The sequence below is a fragment of the Dermacentor andersoni genome, chromosome 6 (assembly GCF_023375885.2).
Source record: "Dermacentor andersoni chromosome 6, qqDerAnde1_hic_scaffold, whole genome shotgun sequence".
Taxonomy (NCBI): Eukaryota; Metazoa; Arthropoda; class Arachnida; order Ixodida; family Ixodidae; genus Dermacentor; species Dermacentor andersoni.
Genome location: NC_092819.1, coordinates 176,872,002 through 176,896,129, shown reverse-complemented (window position 1 = coordinate 176,896,129; position 24,128 = coordinate 176,872,002).

The window sequence follows — 24,128 nt, the reverse complement described above, 5'->3', positions numbered from 1 at the left end:
ACCACCTGACTCCCGCTCCTCCCAACTCCCAAATATGCAACGCATTCTTGGCTTAACCAAGCTAAGCCTGGCCATATTGTTTTTTCGGGGGACTTCCCGGCGCGTGGCCACGCGCGCGACCCTTCCAAAACGTTTCGCGACTAATCCGCTAGGGCAGGGTGCATGCGCCGTCGCGCCATGAAAGATCTAAGGGAGAGAGCCAAGTCAACAGCCAAACAGGAAGAAAAAGCAAATATTAACAAATTTAACCAATGTTTATGAAAATCTTTATGGATCAACATCTTGTTATTTCAAAAGGAAGTAGAGAAAACGCCGCCGGAAGTGGAGAACTATTCCGTGTGTTTTCAATGAGACTTCTACAATTATCGGTCAACAACCAGCTTCAAGCTACAACAACAAGAATCAAGCAACAACAAGAATCAAGCCAACAACAACAAGGTGAGCCGGAATCAGTCTAGTACCTCCTCCGCTCAAAATACCAGTGAAAATAGTAAATGCTCCCCAGAATGTACGCGCATCAGGGAAGAAAATAAAAAAAAACTCAAGGCTCAGGTTAACGACCTAAACCAACGCATTCAACGCTTATGCCCCAACCACTGGCACGCGCCGAAAGCTTCGGCGCGCGCTGGCAAGCGAACCCGCCGCTTCGCTTCGGCTGGAGGGAAAGGGCGCGCAACCACTGGAGTATAGTGAACTAGAATACTTTCTAGTGGCGCGACCGGTGGCTGCTGGGGCCAGCTCGGCTGAAGCGAGTTGACACTGACGGCCGCCAGGGGCGCTGCTGCGCCTTTTCCTAGCCTCCGGCGCGCGCGTTGGCAGCACATGGCAATGCGGTGTGTGATTTAGCTCGCTTCGCGCGCGCGCTGTCACGCAGTTAATTTTACTTTAGCGTTCGTATCTTGCTGTTAAGTAGGGATAGCAGTGAGCAGGAACTATGTAGCATCAGTGTCAGGGAACTTAACGAAGTTATGGCGAAAAGAAGAACTGATTCCCACTGTTTTGCGCCAGGCTGCCGCACCGGCTACCCGGGCGCGCCTAAAGCATCGTTGTTTGCCGCACCAAGAGACGACGAGTTGCGAGGGAAGTGGGAGCGGAACATGCGAAGGGACGACAAGAGCCTCACGGAACTATCAGCAGTGTGTGAGCACCATTTTGAAGCCCACCTCATGTTGCGCGACTACGTTCACGTAATCGACGGCGTTGAAGTGCGTATACCCAGAGGCAAGCCGTCGTTAGCTCTCGGTGCCATTCCGACGCTGCTGCCTGGGTGTCCAGCCTACCTCTCTGTTAAAACCCCTAAACAGAGGACTGAAAGGAAAAGATCTGCTTGTCAAACAATTCCACCACGAAGCAAGAAGCCGTGTCAGGACGTGAACAGCGCTGACAACGAACATCAAGAGCCGGGAGAGCTGGCTGCTACAGAATCCTCGCCTTTCTATTATTCTAGTTCACAGTATTCTAGTTCACTATACACTGGAGACAAGCTCCGACGCGCGCCGAAGCTCGCTCCTCGGCTGCGGCGCACTGTTGGCGCACTGTCTTCATCCGTCGAAGTCCGGCCTAAAACAGCCTGCTGTAAACTAAGCTTGAAACAATAAGTTAGTGATCTGTATGTGCTTTTAGATATAAAAAACACGTTTGAATAATGGATATACACCTGCCGCAACAGTTTGTTTTTATTTTTGAAGTAACAATAGTGTACAAAATATCGACATCAGCGCTCGCGCGTCGTCTGTCTGCAAGATCGCTTTGCAAACACCTGCACGACGATGCCATATATCAAAAACTGTTGCACCGTTTCATTTTTTGGTAGCTTATTGCACAGCCAACTATGTAAGAATTAGGCGTGCAATGTATAACTGAAAAAAAAATCTGTGTTGGAAATATTGCCACGTAGTAGTGACGGTAAATAAATAGTGCCGGTTCAATCGCAACGATAGCGGCGAGCAATGTCGGCAATAGTAGAAAATCTCATCTGCGGGTCAAGCGCGTCGGTTTGCATACGGCAGTCGTCGAAAGTTACAGCTTATTCGCTGGTGCCCGCGCGCCTTCCAGAAACTACAACACAATTCGTGTCGCGTATGCAATCAGATTAGCAAGGTTCGTCGACAACAGACAGAACCATCGATAACATTCGCGAAACTTCCGATACGTTCAGGCGCATCCTGCACCGAGCGATAACGTTTAACATTTTTTAGCCGGTGAAATACGGTAATCGGATACAGATAAAGCATCCGTGTCAATATAATTATGCTTGTTGGTGCATGAGAGAAACGTGAAAAAGTGGGTTCTGAGAAAATCGGCAAAACAGAATTGAAACACCTGTAGCACTCACAAAAAAAAAAACTAGAATAGCTAAAATGTATGTAATTCGCATCTTCTCTCCACCCAATTCTTGATTCTGCCAAATCTAGCCCATGGAGCACCTCTATTATTCTAGGTTGTTTTAATGCATCAACACCGCATCCGGAGGCCTTCACATTGAGTGTATTGCTACAAAACATTTTCACAGTGTAAGGGCCATGTTCTATTGTAACTGGTTTCCACATATCAAGCTTGCCTTTCTTTACATTAATGAAATGACATACCGTCAGCTAATACAAGCTTGAGAATTAGAGGGTTTTAATAGGAGTCTTTCGTTGCCCTTTGCCAAGTCGTACTATTGAAGCACTTATTCGAATGTATGGGAGCAGCTCATTTGCAGAGTATAAGAAATATATAAACAGGTTATTTTCACAATTTATACACTTCGTCACCACAAAAAGAAAAATTGCAGTTTATAGTTTTCAGCCTGCTATGATGTTTTGACTGAGAAAGATATATTCAATTTGTTCTGCGAGGCACGCAATAATTGCTGTGGCATATTATTTTATTGCACAACACTGCATACAGTGGCCAGCCATTATTAAAACTCAGAAGAAATTAATAGCACGATACATATGATCAGGCACATAGCATATTATTGCACTTTCTTAATTCATGCCAGAAGGACGACCACAGGCGTCCTTCTCCAACAAGGTCAGCATCCATCGTGCCTCCTTACCATCAAGCTTCACACCCTCAGCACGTTCAACCTCAGCTTTGTGGTGTTTAAAACAACGTCAAGTGCGTCTTACGGTTCCAGGGATAAGAAAGAAGACCGTCCTGCCTACCTTGGCCTTGAAGCAAGCAGCTCTGGATTGTTTGCACACTTTCTACCTTGATCAAGCCCACATATATACGGATGGTTCTTCCACTCAGACCAGCTCCTCCAGCGCAGTGGTTATACCATCACGATCACTAAGCATCCAATACAAGATTTCTCACTTGACAACATCGACCGGTTCGGAGCTTGTTGCCCTCCGAGGTGCCGTTGATTATATTAATAACCAACCGGCTAATCGGTGGGCAATATTCTGCGATTCAAAGGCGGCCTTACAATGTCTTCTGTCATCTCTTCCTCGCGGGTCATGTGAACAACTCGTGTCGGAGATACGAGAAATGCACCATCACATGATCATGAAAGGACACGACGTCGTGTTTCAGTGGCTGCCTGGTCATTGTGGTATCTCCGGCAACGACCTCGCTGGCGAAGCTGCTAGGAAGGCCCACGAAGGAGCAACCCTTGTTTCTGTACCTTTATCGCGGACCGACGCAGCCCAACACTTAGGCAAGCTAGCGCACTCTTTTGACATTGGAAAAGTGGCACACACCTGAATTCACTCAACATCGATTGCATTCCCTCGATCCCTCTATGCAACTGCGGCTGTTACCAGGTCTTCTGCGAAATAAGGAAACAGTGCTATGCCGCTTACATTTGGGCGTCGCATTCACCAGTGCATATGCATTTTTGATTGGATTGATTGGAACACCTAATGTGCTACTGCCCATCTTTTGAAGATGAAAGGCAAGACCTCTGCAGAGCTCTCAATCAGCTAGATGGAAAGCCGTTCACCTTGAACAAGATCTTGGGACCATGGCCTCGCATATCGCAGCTACAGAAGGCCACAAAAGCGCTGCTGCGATATGTGAAAGATACCGGATTGAGTCAGCGTCTGTGATCCAGACTGAGTGACCGACTGATATCCCCAGTGGACTTTCTCTTCTTTTAATCTTTCCGTCTCCCTTTCCCTTTCCCCAGTGTAGGGTAGCCAACCGGGCTCAGTACTGGTTAACCTCCCTATCTTTCATTTATCATTTTCTCTCTCTCTTCTTAATTCATGCCCTTTTTTTAATTGCACGAAAGCTACTGCACTAAAATAGTATACTAGTACATACTTAAAAAGCACAATTTTATACTACGATAATAATCAATCATTCAAATTTTTATTGTTGTGCCCAGGAACAGCTAGAGAGCCTTCGTACTGGTGCACTTAACGAGCACTATGTGAGACAAAATGTAGAGAAAACATGAATGTAGTAGACAAAAAAATGGAAGATAGAGAAACAAATAGGGAAAAAAGGAAACGCGGAAAAGTAAAAGGGAGTTAATCCTACGTGATTATCTACAGATACACAAAACACAGGAAATGAACTCTGAAGTATGTTTTGGAGTCGAGTCTTATTAGCACAACCTTGTAACAAGCCCAGGCAACGAATGTGGAATGCTACCTGGTATACTGTTGCGGCACAAACAAATGCATATGATCAGGAAGCTTTAAGGAATGTATAATGTCATGGACCACCTTATACAGGAACAAAAGGTGCAATTAAGACTTGAATCTAGAGGTGCGAGTTGAAGTATATTTGAGAAGGCTCAACTGTGGTCGCCAGAATGGCAAAAGTGGTGCTTGAAGATAGACATCAATTTATTCTGGATGCGTTCAATGAGGTCAGAATTAGATTTGCTCATTGCACCCCTCTCCTACACAGGCATACTCTAGTAGTTGGAGGCACACAGCAGTATTTCAGAAACACAACAGGTGAGTGGAAATCATGCAATATACGGGATGCAATTCCAAGAGCGTGAAGGGCATCTTGTGTAATTATCTATGTGAAGAGAAGCTTAGCATTTTGTCGAAGTATACACAAAGATCTTTCATTTCATTGACCCTAAGGAGTGGAGCATCACGTAGGGTGTATCAAAATTTCACATGGTGCGTTTTGTGCATATAACTTAATGCCATATTGTTGGAAGCATTTAAGAGTACTTATTGCTTCTGCACCAGTTTGAGAGTGAAAAAATGTCTTATTGGAAGTCAATGCAGTGGTGAACACTGTTGACAGTCTGAAATAGTTTTAAGTTGTCGGCACACAGAGTCATGCTGTTCATTTATTAAAATGCTCTTAGCACTAACAGAAAGCAAGGAATCCCATATCGATTCAAACACCTGACGCACTGAAGAGGATAGATATAGGTCGGCAGTTAGTAACTGCACATCTAGCACCTGATTTGTGCATGGGCAATGTTCATGCTACCTTCCGAGTGCTAGAAAAGGTACTAGACTTTAGGGAACTATTGAAGATGCTTGTGAGAACGAGGAACCAGTATGCTTCCATACGTCTTAACCCTTTCAGACACCACTTTATCCCGTTGATTAAAAAGTTGCTTTCACCACATCTCTTGCATCCTCAGAATCGTAGAAAGTGTACAGCTGCAGCAAATATTAAGAATTTTCAATTGTTTAGCGAGTTTTGTCAAGTTTACAAAATTTCGACTCCATGCGAAAACTCACTACAGGAACACAAAATATGAAAACATGTACTATTTCGTGTTTTGAAAAGCTTGAAAAGCACTTATCCAGCCACTTGACAATTATGCCTGGTGCACGACATTGTAAAAAACCATGAAAGAAGTGAACCCGCTACATACAACATACTGACACAGAGTAACAACACCCAGCCGTCTACCTTCCCACTCATTTTGTTAAAACATTCTGCACATTATTCAAAATTGCAGCACAGTTCCAATAATAAGTGTTTCAAGATGTATGAAACACATTTTAAATACCATTACTTTCATCAGTGCTTTTGCTATTGATGCACGCTCCTGCTGTGCCCAATTGTGTAGACAGCGTCTCAAAGGGTTGAGCTCTGTGGAGGAAATACCATCAACACCACAAGAAAGGGAAAGTTTAAGGCAATGTTTAAGGCACTTCATATACTTGGAAACGAGGTTTTCATTGACTGTTAGCATACACTGCGCCAGACTGAGAAGGAAGGTTACTTGAAGCATATTTCACACCATATAGCAAACAGAAATGTTCTGCAAAGGCATCAGCAGTGTTCGAGACAACACCACTATTTTCATGAAGAAGACGTACATCTTTGGCACTCCTTTTAGAAGAGAGTGCCCACAAAGCTCCAGAAATATTTTGAATTATGTGTCACACTGGCTTCAACACAATCAATGTGGTCAAAGTGATGATTCTAATAATAATAATAATAATAATAATAATCTTAGTGGTAACTTGGCACACTAGACTAAAAAGAAGGCTGATGCCTGTATGTTAGAGCATCTGATAACCAGCCATCTAAAGCAGGAATTTGCAGGATGCAGAAGACACTTCCTTCCCCTCCACGTGCACACACACTTGCTCAATAACACCGCACGGCACACACGCACACATTCGACAGGTGCACAACACACAGGAGTGCCAATGAAGTCTGGTTCCAAGGAAGGAGAATCCAAATCGCCAGGGGGGTGGAGAGAAAGCTCTGCATGCCAGATATAATCATGGAGTTGTGGTGTCGGGCCATAGAGACGTGATGAGGGCTCAGGCTGTGCTGACCACTTGTTCAGACGAACTGAAGAAAGATTAGTGCTGTCCAGAGAGACGTCAAACACCCTGCAGTATAGACTAGTGCAATGTTGCGTTGGTATTGCAGGGTGTGCTACTTGAGGGGTTTGAGGCAACCCTCGAAGGCTGGCATGAGCTTGTGACAAGCGAAAAGACGGGAGTAAAGGGTGCGTATTGTTCGGCGCTGAACAAGCTTAAGTTTGTTAGCGTCGCGAGTTTGGTACGGGAACTATACTGATGAGCAGTACTCAAGTTGTGACAGAATGATAGAAGTGTAGAGTGCTCTGAAAACCTTAGGTCATCAGGGAAGGGAGACACGGGACACAAACCCAAGAAAGGGCCGGTGCTTACATACAGTGCTGGTAACATATGCGCAAAAGTTGAGAGAACAGCTAAATGCTACACCCAGAGTGGGAAGGGCCCGAACAGTCTTTATAGAAGTGCCTCCAAGGAAGAAGGTTGGACGTGCAGCAGTTTCGTTGTGGCTGATACGCATGGCAGCACTTTTTACGGTGCTACTACAAAGTTTGATATTGTAGGCCCAGTCGTTCACCTTTACGGAATGTATTTATTGTAAGCACATATGCTGTGCATCGGCATATTGTTGTTGTGGAAGCGTTAACTTGTTAAACACATTCTGCGCAGATGCATTAGTAACTTGGTTTTGAGTAGATCTTTGTCCTGACTACAATTTATAGTATCGCAGCAAGAAACATTTTAGTAGAGGCTGAAGGGATTCCAGCAGTTTAAGCATACTGACTGCATAAAACAGTGATGACACCTTTTCACCTTCCCCACAATGCACTCACACCATCTACACTTTCCATAAGCAAAAAGTGAGATAAAAAATCAATTACAGTTTCATTGACTCAGTACTTGCTGCTTCTGAAGCGGGCATCGAAGCAATCGTGGTATACGCTGCTACATGCATAGGTCTTGCATGATGCAGGTCCTGCTATGCACTGCACACAGGGCACACGTTGCAAACAGATAATTTCTTTTTGCAGTGCTCAACTATAACGACACACTGACTCAAACATGACTGCGTTGTCACGTATGCTTCAGTGCGTCAGTGTTCTTGATTGCTACACGAGCGATTTATGCCCAACTAGCCCAAAAGATGGACGCACTAGAAAGAAGTGAGTGAATGAGTACAGTGAACTTGTACTGAACTGGATTCACATGCCGAATAGAAGAGCGCAGTGTCAGCTGAAACAGGCGGCACGGCTGATTATGTAAGTACTTCCAGTAGTTCGGCTACTAGTGTATTTCGCTTTCGGAAGTTATCTTTACCACTGGAAACAGCGCAGAGCTTGCCCGTTAAACTTGAGTCAACCGACACCACACGAAACACGCCGCGGTTGACCAACCCAACTTCCACACGGTTCATTCACTATATCACAGGTCACACGAAGTCAAGAGTGCCATATTTTAAATCACTGCAGCACCAAACGGACCTGAAAATTCATTTCATTCGACAGAATTTCTCAGGTGAGTTCGTTCACTCGCCAGTTACGAACTCGATGGACGCGCTAGGCCTACGCGTAACGTAAACAACATCGGCGATAGGCGAGTGTTGATGATCCAGACTTCGGAGCTCGTAAACGTGTTTCCATTCGTTCTGAGCACAACAAAATGCACATACAACAAGCACAAACGTTGCGGCAATCGTGATTCGGTTGGCTGTTTTAGCAGATGATCGTACCGAGCCCGGCGGAACCCAGTGGGCAGGTTGGATTAGTCGGCGTCGTTCGAAGTCGCTTCGGATCCACGTCGCACTGCCACAACCCACGGTCGTCTGTCGGTCGGTCGTGTCGTTGTCGGCCTACTATTACAACACTGTCTTTCAGGAACACTGTCGCGCGCGTCGTGCGTCCAAAAAACTCGGACGATCGTCGGTGCCGGCGCCTTCACACGGTCGGCCATTACAGGCCTAGCAGCCGGAGGCTCCGCAGCCTCCGATTGGTTGACGCCTGCGAGGCGTCGCAGCCTCTCATTGGTGCACGCCGGCGCAGCTTCGCCGCGCGTCGGCAAACTTCTAGCATCGGCAGTAGACATAATCGCTGCGCGACGTTCCGCTTCGGCGAGTTCCCGACCGACGCTTTGACGCATTTGACCCTTCGGCGCGCGCCGAAGCTTTCCGGCGCGTGCCAGTGGTTGGGGCATTAGAAGCGTTGCTAAGCAAAACAAGCAACAATACACAGGCAGGGCCGCAAAGCGGAACGATAGGCCACCAGCCCGCCATCTCCATTCCTGCCCCCTCAAGAACCACCACGCCCTCATCGCTCTCCGGTGCGGCCTCTGCAGCGGCAGGCCAGTCAAGTGTAGTCACCCTCGAAGGTATCTATGCTACGATACAACAGATGGTTTACCATATGGGCGAATTAAACAATAAGTCAAGGAGAACACACTAAGCCATGAAGACCTTGAAAGAAGAATACGCAAGGGTGAGTTTGGCTCGCGCAAGCGGGTCGACGACGAGAGCAGCAACCCACGCATCAAGGCGTACAGGCGCATAAACAACACGGGTGACGTCAGGGACGCCGACAACTGCGACGGCGGTGCCATGAACGTCAGCAATGGCTAATACCACACGCAGCGCGCCCGAACACCTCGAGATCTGGCAGTGGAATTGTCGCTCTTTCAACAAGAAGGCAAGTTCACTCCAACTTTTCATCCAAAATCACCTATACCCCCCCCCCCCCCCCCCCCCCCGACGTCATCTGCCTTCAGGAGTTCGGGAACCAGCCGATCAGGCTACGGGGTTACTACGTAATTAAACACGCGGGATCACCGAAGGTCGCGGTTTTAGTTGACAAAACGGTGACGGCTGTGGGACAACATTATCAACATCATGACATTAATCATGTGCTAGTGGAAGTCCTCCCGCAGAAGAAGGGTAGACGTAGCACTTTCATCCTGAATTTGTACAGTCCACCGAGGGCTCAGAAAGACGACTTCCGCAACATCATTTACGAGAGCGTTAGAGCCGCTGGCTGCAACCAGCTGGTAGTGGTGGGAGACATGAACGCTAGACACACGACTTGGGGCTACCGACAAGACACGCAAAAGGGGAGGTCGCTCCTCGATGCGGTTGACCAAATGGGCCTCGAATTGATAACTAACCTCCTCCAACCAACCCGAGTAGGCAACAATGTAAGTCGAGACACGTTTCCGGACCTGTCATTTGTGAAAAACGTAAGGGAATACTCATGGGCGCACCTGGGCGAAACATTGGGCAGCGATCACTACATCCTCAGCATCTCGGTATCCACGCCGAAACTCAAGAGAACAATTGGCGAAATTAGGCTTACGGACTGGGAGGCATTCAGGCAGTACGGTATAACGAAAACGGTATAACGGACATAGCGGAATGGGTGCAGCACCTCCGGGACGCCCACATCCAAACCACTAAAACCATCCAGCGCACGGTCGAGACGCCCGAAGTCGACCGCCGGCTCTTACACCTGTGGGAAGCCCGTGAGGGCCTCCTCAAACGGTGGAAGTGACAGCGAGCAGAACCGGAAGCTACGTCTATGAATCGAGAAAATAACAGACGAAGCCAGACGTTACGCAACCGAGCTGACGCAGCAAAACTGGGTACAGTTTTGCACCTCGCTCAAGGGTACCCTGAGTACGGCGCAGACGTGGGTCATCCTACGTTGCCTGATCGAGCCCGACAAGGCGTAATCGACAACCAGTCGGACGCTCCTCGAAATTGCTAACACGTTCCCCGGAAACGACCAGGATCTGATTGACACCCTAAAAACCAGATATCTGGGTAGCGACCCCATACAACCCTGCCTCCTAAAATATGAAGGTGAACCAAGACCAGAACTGGACGCTCCCATCACGGAGGAAGAGGTGTATGCCGCGGCACGAGCCTCACAGCGCAACACAGCTCCCGGAGTTGACACAATCACCAACGCCATGATTAGAAACCTGAGCCCATTGCACATCCAGGACTTCACCGACTAACTAAACGAGGAACTCTGGAGCAAGGGCCACGTACCGAACGAGTGGAAACACGCGGAAATCGTGACCATTCCCAAACCCGGCAAGAAGCCCGCGATCGACGCCCTGCGTCCCATCTCGCTGACTTCGTGCCTCGGCAAGCTGTACGAGAGGGTCATCGAAACCCGCCTCCAACATTACATAGAGGATGGTGACCTCTTCCCGCACACCATGCTTGGCTTCAGGCCGGGACTTTCTGCGCAAGATGCGTTCCTAATCCTAAGGGAAGAAGTTCTCAAGGGCATCCCGAAGGGAGGAGAGCACCTCCTGCTCGCACTCGACCTAAAAGGGGCCTTCGATAACATCTCTCACGAGGCCATTCGCAAGAGACTGAACGACATCAGCTGCGGGGAGCGCATCTTTAATTACGTTAAATCGTTCTTGACGGGCCGGACGGCAACCATCGGAATAGGCCAGACTCGATCGGATACGATCGACGTGCCGAACAAAGGAACACCGCAAGGGGCGATAATCTCCCCGATTCTATTCAACGTCGCCATGCTAGCGCTGACCAAAGAACTGCGGCAGATCCCCGACCTAGGTTACGCCCTGTACGCAGACGACATCACGCTCTGGGCCACCAAGGGCTCCCTAGCGCGAAAAGAGGCGACCCTTCAAGAGGCCGCGACAGCCGTGGAGAGATTTGCGGCAGCGAGCGGGATGTGTTGTGCGCCCGAAAAGTCCGAGGTGATCCGGGTGCATGGAGGAGGAATCTACAAGTCCCCCAGCCCTATCGACCTCTATCTTGAGGGCCAGAAGATCACGGAAGGCAATAAGACTAGGATTCTGGTTTTTGGATCCAGAGGAACCTGAAAGCCTCCCACACCATCCAAACCCTAAGGTCTGCCACCAACCAGATCTCGTGGATTATAAAACGAATTACAAGAAGCCGCAAGGGCATGCGAGAAGAGGACACGCTTCGCCTCGTCCAGGCTCTGGTGATCAGCAGAATAACGTATAGCATGCCGTATCACTACCACTCGCTAAACAAACGCGACCAAGAACAAGTCGATGCCATTATCAGAGGCGCGTACAAAACGGCCCTGGGTCTCCCTGTCACCACCTCAAACGAGAAGTTAGCGGCCCTTGGGATCCACAACACCTACGTTGAGCTGTCGGACGCGGTTATGGCTTTGCCAAAGACCAGACTACAGAAGACGGCGGCGGGCAGAGCCATCCTCCACCGGACCGGAACGGCAACGGAGCTCCGTGCCCTCGATGGGCAACGATCACTCCCGCCTGAGGTCAGAGGCAAGATCAAGGCGAACCCGATACCGAAGCACATGAGCCATGAACTCCATGAAAGGCTCGCGTCGACAGACAGCGCCGACAATTCAAGGGTGACCCGTACGTAACGTACATGGACGTGGCGGCGTACCCTGTAGGGGGCCTCTTCGCGGTAGCCGCCGTGAACGGGAGAGAACTCCTTGACCCTCGCGGCCTCCGTAAGGGCGGCGACCCCAGCTGCGGCTGAGACCATAGCCGCGGCGCTGGTAATAAAGCAAGAAGACAGGGTAGGCAGGGAAGTCCATGTCGTTACCGACTCGCAACAGGCCTGCCGTAACTTTACCAACGGACGAACACCGCTGCTGGCGGCTCAGATTCTAGGCCCGAGGCAGCAAGAACACCGTCAAATCACGTGGACGCCGGGCCACGCGGGTCTGGAGGGGAACGAAAGGGCGACCGCCCTAGCTCGAGCGCTAATGAACCGAGCGGGGCAAGACGAATCGTCTCATCAATCCCCACCCTTTACCTTCATGCCCCTGCCGTCCAAAATTACTGCGACCGACTCGAGATCCAGCGACTCAACCGCAGGATTTATCCTCCGCCTCACAGAAAGCTCAGCACTGAAGATGCCGTAGCTCTCCGACTTATTTAGACAAACACATTTCGAAACCTACACAGATACAGTAAAATGTTCCCACATACATATCGCGGCATCTGCCCCTGGTGCGGCGACATACGCCCTACACTCTTTCACATCTCATGGGGGTGCGGGGGCAAACCTCAACACTTAAAGACGCCTAGCACGTCATTTGAGCGGTGGGAGGTACAGCTGACCGGCGATACCCTGGCGGGACAAGAAGCTGTCGTCCAGCAAGTACGTCGAGCAGCCATGGCCAGTGGAGTCCTGGAATGAGGACACCACCCACTCGACCTCAAACTCAACCACCTCGACGGTTCGAATAAATGTTTTTTCTCTCTCTCTCTCTTGCTTCGCTGCAACTATGCAGTATATTGCCAAGTTGCACTTCACTTGGCAGTGAATTAAGTTTCATGAGTAAGACGGGCTCAGCAGTGAAATGAACTGTACAACAGATTTCAAATATTTAATTAATTAATTATGGAGTTTTACGTGCCAAAACTATAAGGCATGCCGGGGACTCCGGAGCACCGGGGGTTCTTTAACGTGCACCTAAATATAAGTGCATGGGTGTTTTCACATTTCGCCCTAATCGAAAATGCGGCAGCCGTGGCCGGGATTCAATCCCGCGACCTCGTGTTTCGCAGCCTGTTACATTCGACCGGCGAGGGCTGGTGATCTTCGGGGAAGCGACCGTCGGAAAACGCGCCCGCATGTCTGCGGCGGCGACTCGCTTTGTAAGGACGACAATGCGCCGCGTCCCCAACGGAATGGCTCCGGCATGTCTAGACGCACTCGGCGGACGAAGTAATGTTAGCGGATTCGCCGTCACGGTTTGTTTGAAGCGGGGTAACTCCAGGAAGAAGAGGTTTTGCGGCGCCGTCCTACGGCCCTTTGAAGTCGTCAATCAATGGATAACGCGGCGGCCACTATCTGCGGGGTCAACACTGGGATCAAGAGGCGCCTGCTCAGGACAGGACCCGTGTCTGCGAAAACCCTCTCACCTTGGTGGGGTCAGTGCAACGTGTGCGGAAGTGAGTGTGTAAACCCTCCCCTTCAAATGTGGGTCGGGTACGATGACTTTGGAGGCTCCGAATTGGTCGAAGGTCGAGCGGCCGTTTTTCTTCACATAGGGATCTAGGGAGTACAGAGTGTTTATAAGCAGCTGTTGCGCGGCTTCTGCGTGTGCATTCTCTCTCACTCATGCTAGACTGTTGAACTGTAACGTTCTCATGTAGATAATGTAAATAAATCCTATATTCCTCGTTCTCGATGAGAACAAGTCTCTGCCTTCAACAACGTTCTCAGCTTGGATAAGTTGGACGACGGCATTGGCCAACTACCATCTATTTCATGCCCGAACCCAACCATTACAAGCCCAACATCATAGCCACTAAACAACCATGGCAGTTAGACTTTTGAAGAGTGAAATGCTCAGACTCAATACACTTTGTTCATGTCTGTTGTGCACCTCATTCATTCCGTCTATGAAAAGACTCTTCAAGAGCAGCAGGCTTTCCGGAGGTATAAAGTACGACGCCATTTTGAAAAGACCGCATGACGACGATTTTGTTTGCTTCTGAGATTGGCTAGGGGAGTAACACAACCCCGCGGGGGCCGTGGGCCTTGATTGTCAACTGCTGTTTTTTTTTAAGTTTTATGCTACCAAATAAATATTAATTTTAAACTTCCACTTTTTTAATTGTTCTTGGCAGTGTTCTTCCTGTGCTTCTAAGCTGTGCGAGTCCATTTGATGTGGTTCCTTGTTTGCCTACTAAAGGAGAGGTGCATCTCACAGGCGTACGTGTGAGATACATTTTGTTTCATTTCTCTTTTGCGGGTTTACGCGTTTTCGGGCGAATGGCGGGCGTTAACATTTGTACTAGTAAAGGTACCCCCCCCCCCCTATTTGCATAGAAAAGTTACCTTGGGTTGCCCCCCTCCTCACCCCCCCCCAAAAAAAAAGAAATCCTGGGGACGTGCCTGCAGGTAACATAAACAAGTCTTCCACATGTGTCCGCGAAGGACGGTATCAATCATGCGCTCGAAGGTAGCGGGAACATTGCAAAGCCCGACAGGCATAACTTTAAACTCGTACAGGTCATCTGGAGTGGTGAAAGCAGTCTTTGGGCGGTCAGCCTCAGCCATGGGAACGTACCAATAGCTAGAGCGCTGATCTAAAGGCGAGAAGTATTCGGCACCTTGCACCGTCGATCCGAGGCAGTGGGTAGACGTCTTTTCTTGTAATCTTGCTTAGGCGGCGACAATTGATACAAAACCGAATGGTGCCATCTTTTTGCCGCACTAGAATGACAGGTGACGACCAAGGGCTTTGATAGGGCTGAATGACGCCGCGCTGCAGCATGTCGTCCACTTGTTCCGTGATAACTCGGCACTCTTCTGCGGAAACGCGGTACGCACGCTGTCGCAAGGGGACATGGGAGTAGTCATGTCAATGGTATGAGAGACACTTGTCGTGCGACCCAAAGATGGTTTGTTGCAGTCGAACGAAGAAACGAACTCGTTCAGTAGAGTAAGAAGTTGAGTGCTATGAGATGGCGAAAGTTCTGCGGCGATGGCGGTGACGAAAACTGCTGAAGGCGGTGTTGATGAGATGGAAGTTAAGGCGTCCAGATGTAAACCGGTGGTGCCATCGTGAACGTCAAGGTCTTCCATACACGTGACAGCTTGCACAAATCCTAAGGTCTCACCGCGCAGTATGGTCACTGGATACCGGTGCGGATTACAGATGGGTATCAAAGCGGATTCAGACCTAACAGTGAGGAAACGGGAGAAATAAGTCCTTGCGGTGAGCAAGCATGTCAGATGGCGTAAACGCCACAGTAGAGTATTGCACGCCAGTACACGACAATGTCACAAGCACCGACGTCTCCGGAGGTAGATCAGTATCATCACCAACGAAGACATTGTGAACACTGAGGTGGGCGCCGACCGATGGCGAGTCACATAGCGGCGAAAGGGCCACTTGCACGCGAGATCAATCGATGATGGCCTATGACGTGACAGGAAGTCCCACCCGAGGATGAGATCATGAGAACAGGAGGGCAACACAAGAAACTCGAACATGTACAAAACGTTTTCGATGACTGCACGGGCGGTGCATACAGCTGTAGGATAAGCGCGTTGCGCGCTAGTAGTGCAGAGTGTCATGCCAGATGAAGAGGTCGTGACTTTTTTCAGTTTACAACAAAAATTTTCATAGATGACGGAAACGGCGACCCCCGTATCGATAAGCGCTTGGGCGGATGCTCATGGACGTCAATGACATTCTGTGGCGAAAACTGAGGCTTCACAAAGTTTGATGAGCTTGCAGTTCTTGCCTCCGGAACTGCGCTAGTCAGTTTCCCTCGACAGTAGGTGGCCGACGACGCATAGGTGACAGCGAAAGTCGACGTGGAGAAGGAGAACGGCGATTGTGTGAACGGCGGTCACGATCGAAGGGTCTCAGCGGCTGAATGCGGTGAATAATGCGCTCTAACATCTTGCGTGACTGGGGTGTGAGAGATATCTGCCTGTAGTTAGAAGTTGTTTATCACCTGATTTATGCAAAGGCAGGACTTTGGTTGTTTTTCATTTAGTTGGCACTTCACCAGAGCCTAAGGATTTTTGGAAGATTACACTAAGGTACTGAGCAGTCCACAGGGAGCATTTTATAAGATACTCCCTATGGACCGCTCGATGGTATCCCGAATTCTTGGTACTAATGGTACTAGAGATACTAATGGAGGAATATGTAAGAGAAGGCCAGTGAATGCCGGGAGCGTTAAAGTCACCAAGAATGAATAAGTTAGAACTGTCGAGGCTATGGTCATGTATAAATGCGAAAGAGGGGCGATAAAGATCACAAATTGTTAAATTCGGCTTATGCACTAGTAACTTGCACCAAACCGATTCTACATTGGGAGGACCTGGTAGAACCTTAAAGGGCCCCTCACCATGTCTGGCCATTCTGTCGCTTGAATTGACGAATTGAAGTTTAGAGAAATAATAAAACACACAAACGGAATGTCTGCGTGTTTTTTGTTTTGCTTCGCACCGAAGCACGAGAGGTGTACTTCCGCTTCGTCTGCTTGTTCCCACGGTCATGCGCAAGTACCGAAACTATGCCATTTTCTACCGTGTTCCAGTGCGTGATCATGCTCTGCGATCCGATCGTTCTGCCTCAGTATTCGTGTAGCACTGAATTATACCGCTAGTCATGTATCCTTGTGTACAACGCGCAAAATCGTGCGCTGCGTGAACGCTTATTTGCTTATGCGTTGGAAGTTGTTGCGTGTCCTCTAGGGAGAGTTCTGCCGGAAAAAAATTCACATCGGCTCATTAATAGCCGAGATAGAAATATTTCAGTGCCGTGAACCCGTGCTTTCAGCAGGCGGACTCCACTGCCCGCCACTGTCGACGACGGCTCGCGCGCGACGCCGTCGGCGGAGCTGAGAACTAACCTAAGGAGCGACAGGTACAGTTCAGGAGCCTGCGCTCGGGGATTGATTGCGAGGAATTCCTATACGGCTTCAATTCCTTCACTCACGGGTATGTCAGTATAGAGGGCAGGAACATCGAAAGTGACTAGAATAGCGCGGTCGGAAAGGATTTGGTTGGCGTTGATGTTATCGATAATTCGAAGGAAGCGTGGCGTGTCTTGAACAGTGGTGATTTAAGAATTTAGATAGTAGCTCAGTAGGTGTGTTATTAGACACAATAGGCAGACCTGGGATTTCTGGTGTATATACTTCTTCGACGGAAACGTTATGTATACACACGCACAAAGTGTGCGCGGGGTCGGAGCCGCTCCTGGTCCGCTGCGCGCACCGTGGTTCGACTGCAGGCGGTCTCTGCAGCTACGCGGTTTGCAGCGAACTTGGCTTTGCCGCATGCACCGAGCTCGGCAGCTTTGCGCATTTGCGAGCACCGAGCGGAGGACTGACATATTCTCGGCGTCAGTTCGGTAAGAAGAAAGTAAAGCAACTTAGAAACAGAAGTTCCTTCTGTTTGAGTGCGTTACTTTAAGCAGGAAGGCCACAGTGACGTGTCTGCGAACCCCGTTGTGATTGGTTCCCCGTCCTCGGCGCACGTGCGTTTTCGCAGAGAAGTTCCGCATTCCGAACATCGAGAAATCGCACGCACAAAATCCGCAAGTGCAAACAAACTCGCACCATATGTGAAACGGGCTTTCAAAAGCGTGGCCATAGTGTGCACCAAGCCGTTCTAGTTTCACAAAATTCTGCTTTCAGCTCGTGATACGTTTTCACATTCTGTGGGAATGCCCACAGGCTCCCTCTGAGGGAAGAATAAAGTCTTTAGAACAGTGGGAGACCTTATTACTCAGCTCCGATCCGGAGATTCAACTGAAGACCGTCCAACTGGCCGAAATCGCCGCTAGGGTCCAAGGACTCCTGGCCGTCGTCTAGGTGGGAAGACTTAAAGCCTTCCCTACATCTGTTGGACAAATAAAGTTTTACAATCCAATCCATGACGCGCTTCAGGCATGTCGCTAACTTACGCACGAGTTCGACACGATATATCTCGTGAACGTACCGAGCAACAGTGGTTTACCCTTTCCCGCAACACCGACGTGGATCGACACACCATTTCCTTCGTACAAGCACTTTTCCTCACGACTTGCTTTGCGCCGTAATGAATTGCAGGGCTAGCTGTGCTTTCGCCACGTTTGAACGGTGGAAATAACTGTTGCAGTTTGATCCAGGTAGGAGAGGGTACATGTCCTTCGGCACGAAGCACTTGTAGCACACCGTCGCCGTAAAGTTTACGTGCGCAGAAGGTCGCGCTTCTTATCCACAGTGCAGCAGTGTGGATGTTTACGGCGCATTAAGTGCAACCTTGAGCAAGACGATCGTTGCCGTTTTGCAGGTACGTCAAGCGAGTGCAGTCTTCCAAGTCGCATGTGTGGAAGGCTTTGCTGTGCTCGATTGTACCACGGTTGTTTCTGAAGTGCTTCCTGTACGATAACCTCGGTGTGATGGACGACGCCGTTCTCGCCAACAGTGGCAGCGGGTAAATTGAGTGTGCACTCGTCCATTCGATATCGCTGTATTTTGCGACGTCGGGCACCCGTTTTCGTGCGTCGTTTAATTATTAACTATTAACCCTACTGCTGCAAGAAGAAAGCAGGCCCACGAGTATAAAATAATGTATATTTACAACAGAGGTATATGGCGTTCAGGCAACTGCCAGACTTCGTCTTCCTCTAGTGTAATTCAACTTCGTCCTTCTCTTTACCGTGACATCACCCTCCCGGCGGAGTAGCTCCATCCCGGTGCAAGTTATAGAGCCTCACTTAATGGGGAGACATAGGGCTTGAGCCTGACGACGTGAACAACATCGCTAGTGACGTTGGGAGGCACTGAAGGCTGACCGACTGGGGCGATCTCGTATGTCACGTCGGACAGTTGGCGTAAGATTTGCTACGGACCAGAATAACGGGAAAGTGGTTTTTCCGACAAGCCGACGCGACGTGAAGGCGTCCAGAGAAGGACAAGGGAACCAGGTGAAAAATGGGTGTCTCGGTGCCGAAGGTCGTAGCGTCGCTTTTGAGAAGCTTGCGAGACTGTGAGGCGATAGTATCGCGAGCGTAACCAGTGCTGGGTGATTGTACTGCGGAAGGTAGCAACGTGTCAAAGGGCAAGGTGGGGTCGCGGCCATACAACAGGAAAAACGGTGAAACTCCGGCAGTTGTCATGACGAGACGAGTTGTATGCGAAAGTGATGTACGGTAAAGCGACGTCCCAGTCGCGGCGATCGTCGGAAACGTACATGGCCAGCATTTCAGTTAGCGTGCGGTTGAGTCGCTCGGAGAGGCCGTTCGTTTGAGGGTGGTACGCGGTAGCAATCTGCTGTTCTGTAGAACAGGAGCGGAGAAGATCATCGACGACCTTCGATAGAAAGTAGCGGCCGCGATCCGTAAGCAACTGGCGAGGGGCGCCGTGGTGCAGGATGACGTCGTATAGTAAGAAGTCGGCGACATCTGTAGCGCAGCTGGTTGGTAGCGCTCGTGCGATGGCATATCTCGCGCCATAATCTGTTGCTACAGAAATCCATTTCTTTCCTTTGATGGAAATTGGAAAGGGGCCCAGGAGGTCTAGGCCCATACGGAAGAAGGGCTCTGTAGGGATATCTATTGGTTGCAGCAAACCAGCGGGAGGCATAGCAGGCATCTTCCGGCGCTGACACTGGTCGCAAGAAGCGACATAACGGCGCACAGAGCGATAAATGCCGGGCCAGAAGAAGCGGCGCCGCAGGCGGTCGTATGTACGAGTGATGCCCAGATGTTCAGCAGTAGGAGCATCGTGAAATTGCTGGAGCACGGCGAGTCGAAGGTGCTTGGGAACGACTAGTAGGAGCTCCGGGCCGTCAGGGCGAACGCTACGACGGCAAAAATTCCATCGCGCAAGGTGAACATCTGGAGGGACGGGTCATTGGGCGACGAGCTGAGGCGTTCCATAAGTGTTCGAAGAACAGGATCTTTGCGCTGCTCGTCGCCAATATGGAGGAAGCCGGAGAGGGATAGCACACTGATGTCCGAGTCCGCATCGGTATCGTCCGGTTGATCCACGGGATTGCGGGACAGGCAGTCAGTGTCTTTATGCAGGCGCCCTGACTTATATATAATAGAAAATGTATATTCTTGTAGACGCAATGCCCAACGTGCAAGTCGTCCAGTTGGGTCCTTCAAAGAGGAGAGCCAGCAGAGAGCGTGATGGTCGGTTAAGACGCAGAAGCTCCGACCGAAAAGGTACGGCCGAAATTTCGCGACCGCCCATACGAGCGCGAGACATTCTCTTTCAGTAATGAAGTAATTTCGCTCGGCCGTGGAAAGAAGGCGGCTAGCGTAAGCGATGACACGGTCTTGGCCCTGTTGACGCTGAGCGAGGACAGCGCCGATGCCATGACCACTCGCGTCAGTTCGTACTTCAGTGGGCGCAGAAGGGTCAAAGTGTGACAGAATTGGTGAAGTTGTAGGCCGCTCAATCAGGGCAGAGAAGGCTTTCTCCTGCAGTGGTCCCCAAGAGAAAGAGACGTCTTTCTTAAGAAGGTCAGTGAGAGGGTGAGCGATGTCGGCAAAATTTTTCACAAATCGCCGGAAACAAGAGCATAAGCCCAGAAAACTACGGACATCGTTTGTTGGACAAGGTACAGGAAAATTTCGCACGGCGTGAACTTTCTGTGGATCAGGTTGGATTCCGGCGGCGTTTACGAGATGGCCGAGCATGTCAATTTCACGGCGACCGAAATGGCACTTGGAGGTGTTTAGCTGAAGGCTAGCCTGCGAAACACGGAGAGTATGGTTGTGAGGCGCCGCAGGTGGCTCTCAAAGTTCGGCGAAAACACAATCACATCGTCCGGGTAACAGAGGCATGTAGACCACTTCAAGCCGCGCAAGAGAGAGTCCATCATTCGCTCGAATGTAGCTGGCGCATTGCATAAACCAAAGGGCATGACTTTAAATTGGTACAGACCGTCCGATGTGACGAAGGCGGTTTTCTCGCGGTCCATCTCATCGACGCTAATCTGCCAATAGCCGGAGCGGAGGTCAATTGATGAAAAGTATTGGGATCCGTGAAGGCAGTCAAGAGCGTCATCAATGCGAGGCAGGGGATAAACATTCTTTTTTTGTTATCCTGTTGAGGTGACGGTAATCAACGCAGAAGCGCCACGAGTTGTCTTTTTTCTTTACTAAGACAACCGGGGATGCCCACGGGCTACTGGAAGGTTCAATGATGTTTTTGTCCATCATCCTGTCTACCTCTTTCTGTATGATGGCCCTTTCTGTAGCGGAGACACGATATGGCCGCCTATGAATGGGGCTGGCGTCACCGGTGTTGATGCGATGCGTGACAACAGATGTCTGGCCAAGTGGACGGTCATTCATATCAAAGATGTCCCGATAAGATCACAGGAGGTGACGAAGAGCTGTTGTTTGCTCGGAAGGAAGGTCAGGGGCGATCATTTTAGAAACATCGTCCGCGGGCGTCGAGTACGCAGGAGTGGGTGACAAAGGTCCGTTGGTACTGAGGAAGGATTCAGAGGTCAGAGAAGAAACCTCAAATTCTTCCAAAGGAGTGATATGCGCTATGTCGATACCGTGTGGCAGCACATGCGACGCAAATCCAAAATTGAGGATGGGCACGCGAGTGCAGTTTTCGCGGATGCGGATTAAGGTGCTCGGCAGGGCAATATTGGGCGAAAAAACCACGTCAGTAAGCGGCGACACGACGTACTCGCCATCAGCTACGGGAGGACAGGGCGTCATGAGAACATTTGTAGCCGCTTGTGGAGACAGCCTTGCAAACTCAGCAGAACACAAGCGGTGTGAAGCACAAGTTGTTGCGTCCGCAGGAAACGGCAGATCCATCTGTACAACACCTGCGGAGCAGTCAATTTGGGCAGAGTGTTTCGAAAGGAAGTCGAGGCCGAGAAATAGGTCGTGCGGACAGTGTTCAAGGACGATAAATAGAACAACGGTGTAATGGTCCCCAATGGTCACACGTGCTGTGCACATTCCAAGGACAGGTGAAGTACTCCCATCGGCGACTCGCACAGTGCCCGCGGTACGGCGGGTGTCACAACCTTTCCGAGCCTTCGGCGGAGAGCAGCGCTCATAACTGAATGCTGCGCTCCTGTGTCAACGAGAGATCTAACAGGAAAGCCATCAACTTCAACGTCCAGTAGGTTTCCACATGTAGGCAGGGTCAACAGAGGATTTGTGGGCCGGGTCGGAGTTGCAGCTTCACCTCCGGGAGCTGCACCGCCTAGTTTCCCGAAGCGAAGCGACCGGTTGCAGAAGGGGACGAAGAGCGGTGAACGAGAGGCGAACGGGACCTACGACCTTGCGGAGACGGGGAGCGGCTGGATCTTGGTGGAGCACTGTCGGCGTTGATGTTCCTAGTCGGCGTATAGGGCGAGAAAGTACGATTGTCTGGTACTTGGCGGTAGTGACTCGGGGACGACCATCGAGGAGGCGACGACCAGTGGTTGCGGCAATGACGGGCGATGTGTCCAATACCGGAGCAATTAAAACAGATGAGTCTATCATCCGCTGTGCGCCAGTCAGCTGGGTTGCGACGGAGAGGCGGAAAGCTTTGCGTCTGGAGCGAGCGGCCGGAGAAATCTGGTAGGTGTTTGTATAACGGACCGAGCAGAGAGATGGAATGCCCAAACTTGCTATTTCCTCCCGAACGACCGCTTGTATAAGGGAGATAGCGGGCATGCTTTCCCGACAGTCGGAACGAACTGGAGCCGGAGCCATGGCCTCAAGCTCACGGCGAACGATGCGCGTGATATCTTCCGGTCCTGTGGGCTGAACGAACCGTGGAGGGTCTTCGCAAGAAGATGTCGCGGCGGTATTGGGCAATCGGTCGAAAGTTTGAGCGATGCGGCGGCCCTTCGCTTGTTCGAAGCGCCGGCACTCCTTTATAATTGCATCCACAGTGGCACAATCCTTGCACATCAGGAGATTGAAGGCATCGTCTGCAATACCTTTCAGTATGTGACCAATCTTGTCTGCCTCGGTCATGTTGTTATCAGCCTTGCGACAGAGGGCCAGCACATCCTGTATGTACACGACATAGGATCCTGTGGACGTCTGAGCGCGGCACGCAAGTTCTTTTTTTGCTGCCAGCTGACGACCGACAGGTCTGCCAAACAGGTCTCGCGTTTTTTCTTTGCAGACATCCCAGCTCGTTAGGTCAGCTTCGTGTGTGTCGTACCATTGCTTCGCAGTTCCTCTTAGATAAAATATGACGTTTCCTAGCATCATTGTTGGATCCCACCTGTTGTTGTCGCACACTCGCTCGTACATCGTAAGCCAGTCCTCGACGTCGGCGTTGTCCGTGCCACAAAATGTCCCTGGGTCCCGCGGATGAGTGAGGATGACCGTTGGCACGGGCTGCTGAGGCGTTGTCGCTTGTTTCGGTTGATTTGCTATTGTGGCGGCAGGTAGATGACGTCCGCTGCGAAGTTCCGTGATTGTGCCCCGCACCTTCCACCAAAATTTTGCAGGAAGAAAGCAGGCCCACGAGTATAAAATAATGTATATTTACAACAGAGGTATGTGGCGTTCAGGCAACTGCCAGACTTCGTCTTCCTCTAGTCTAATTCAACTTCGTCCTTCTCTTCACCGTAACAATATTATATGTAGAATTATATCAGCTTACTTCAGACACGTGTTTTAATTTGTTTGCAATGTGAAGCCGTAACTGCAAACATTTCGAGTGAGAGAAACTGTCGACGGGGACGAAACAAATGCAACAGGACGGACAACAATTATGAAGTAGCCTTTATTTGGAAAGCGTATTTAGCGCCAGCGGACATGGACAGAAAAGGAAACGACAACACATTTGGAGACACACGCGTATTCTTTTTCTGTGCATCCAGCTGACACGGTGGCACCAAGGTTGAATACGCCCGCGCACTGAGCATTGGCTGAGCGCAATGTCACGTGACGTGTTCGTCGATTAGCTATTGGTTAGTTATTTCTCAAAATAACAGTTAAT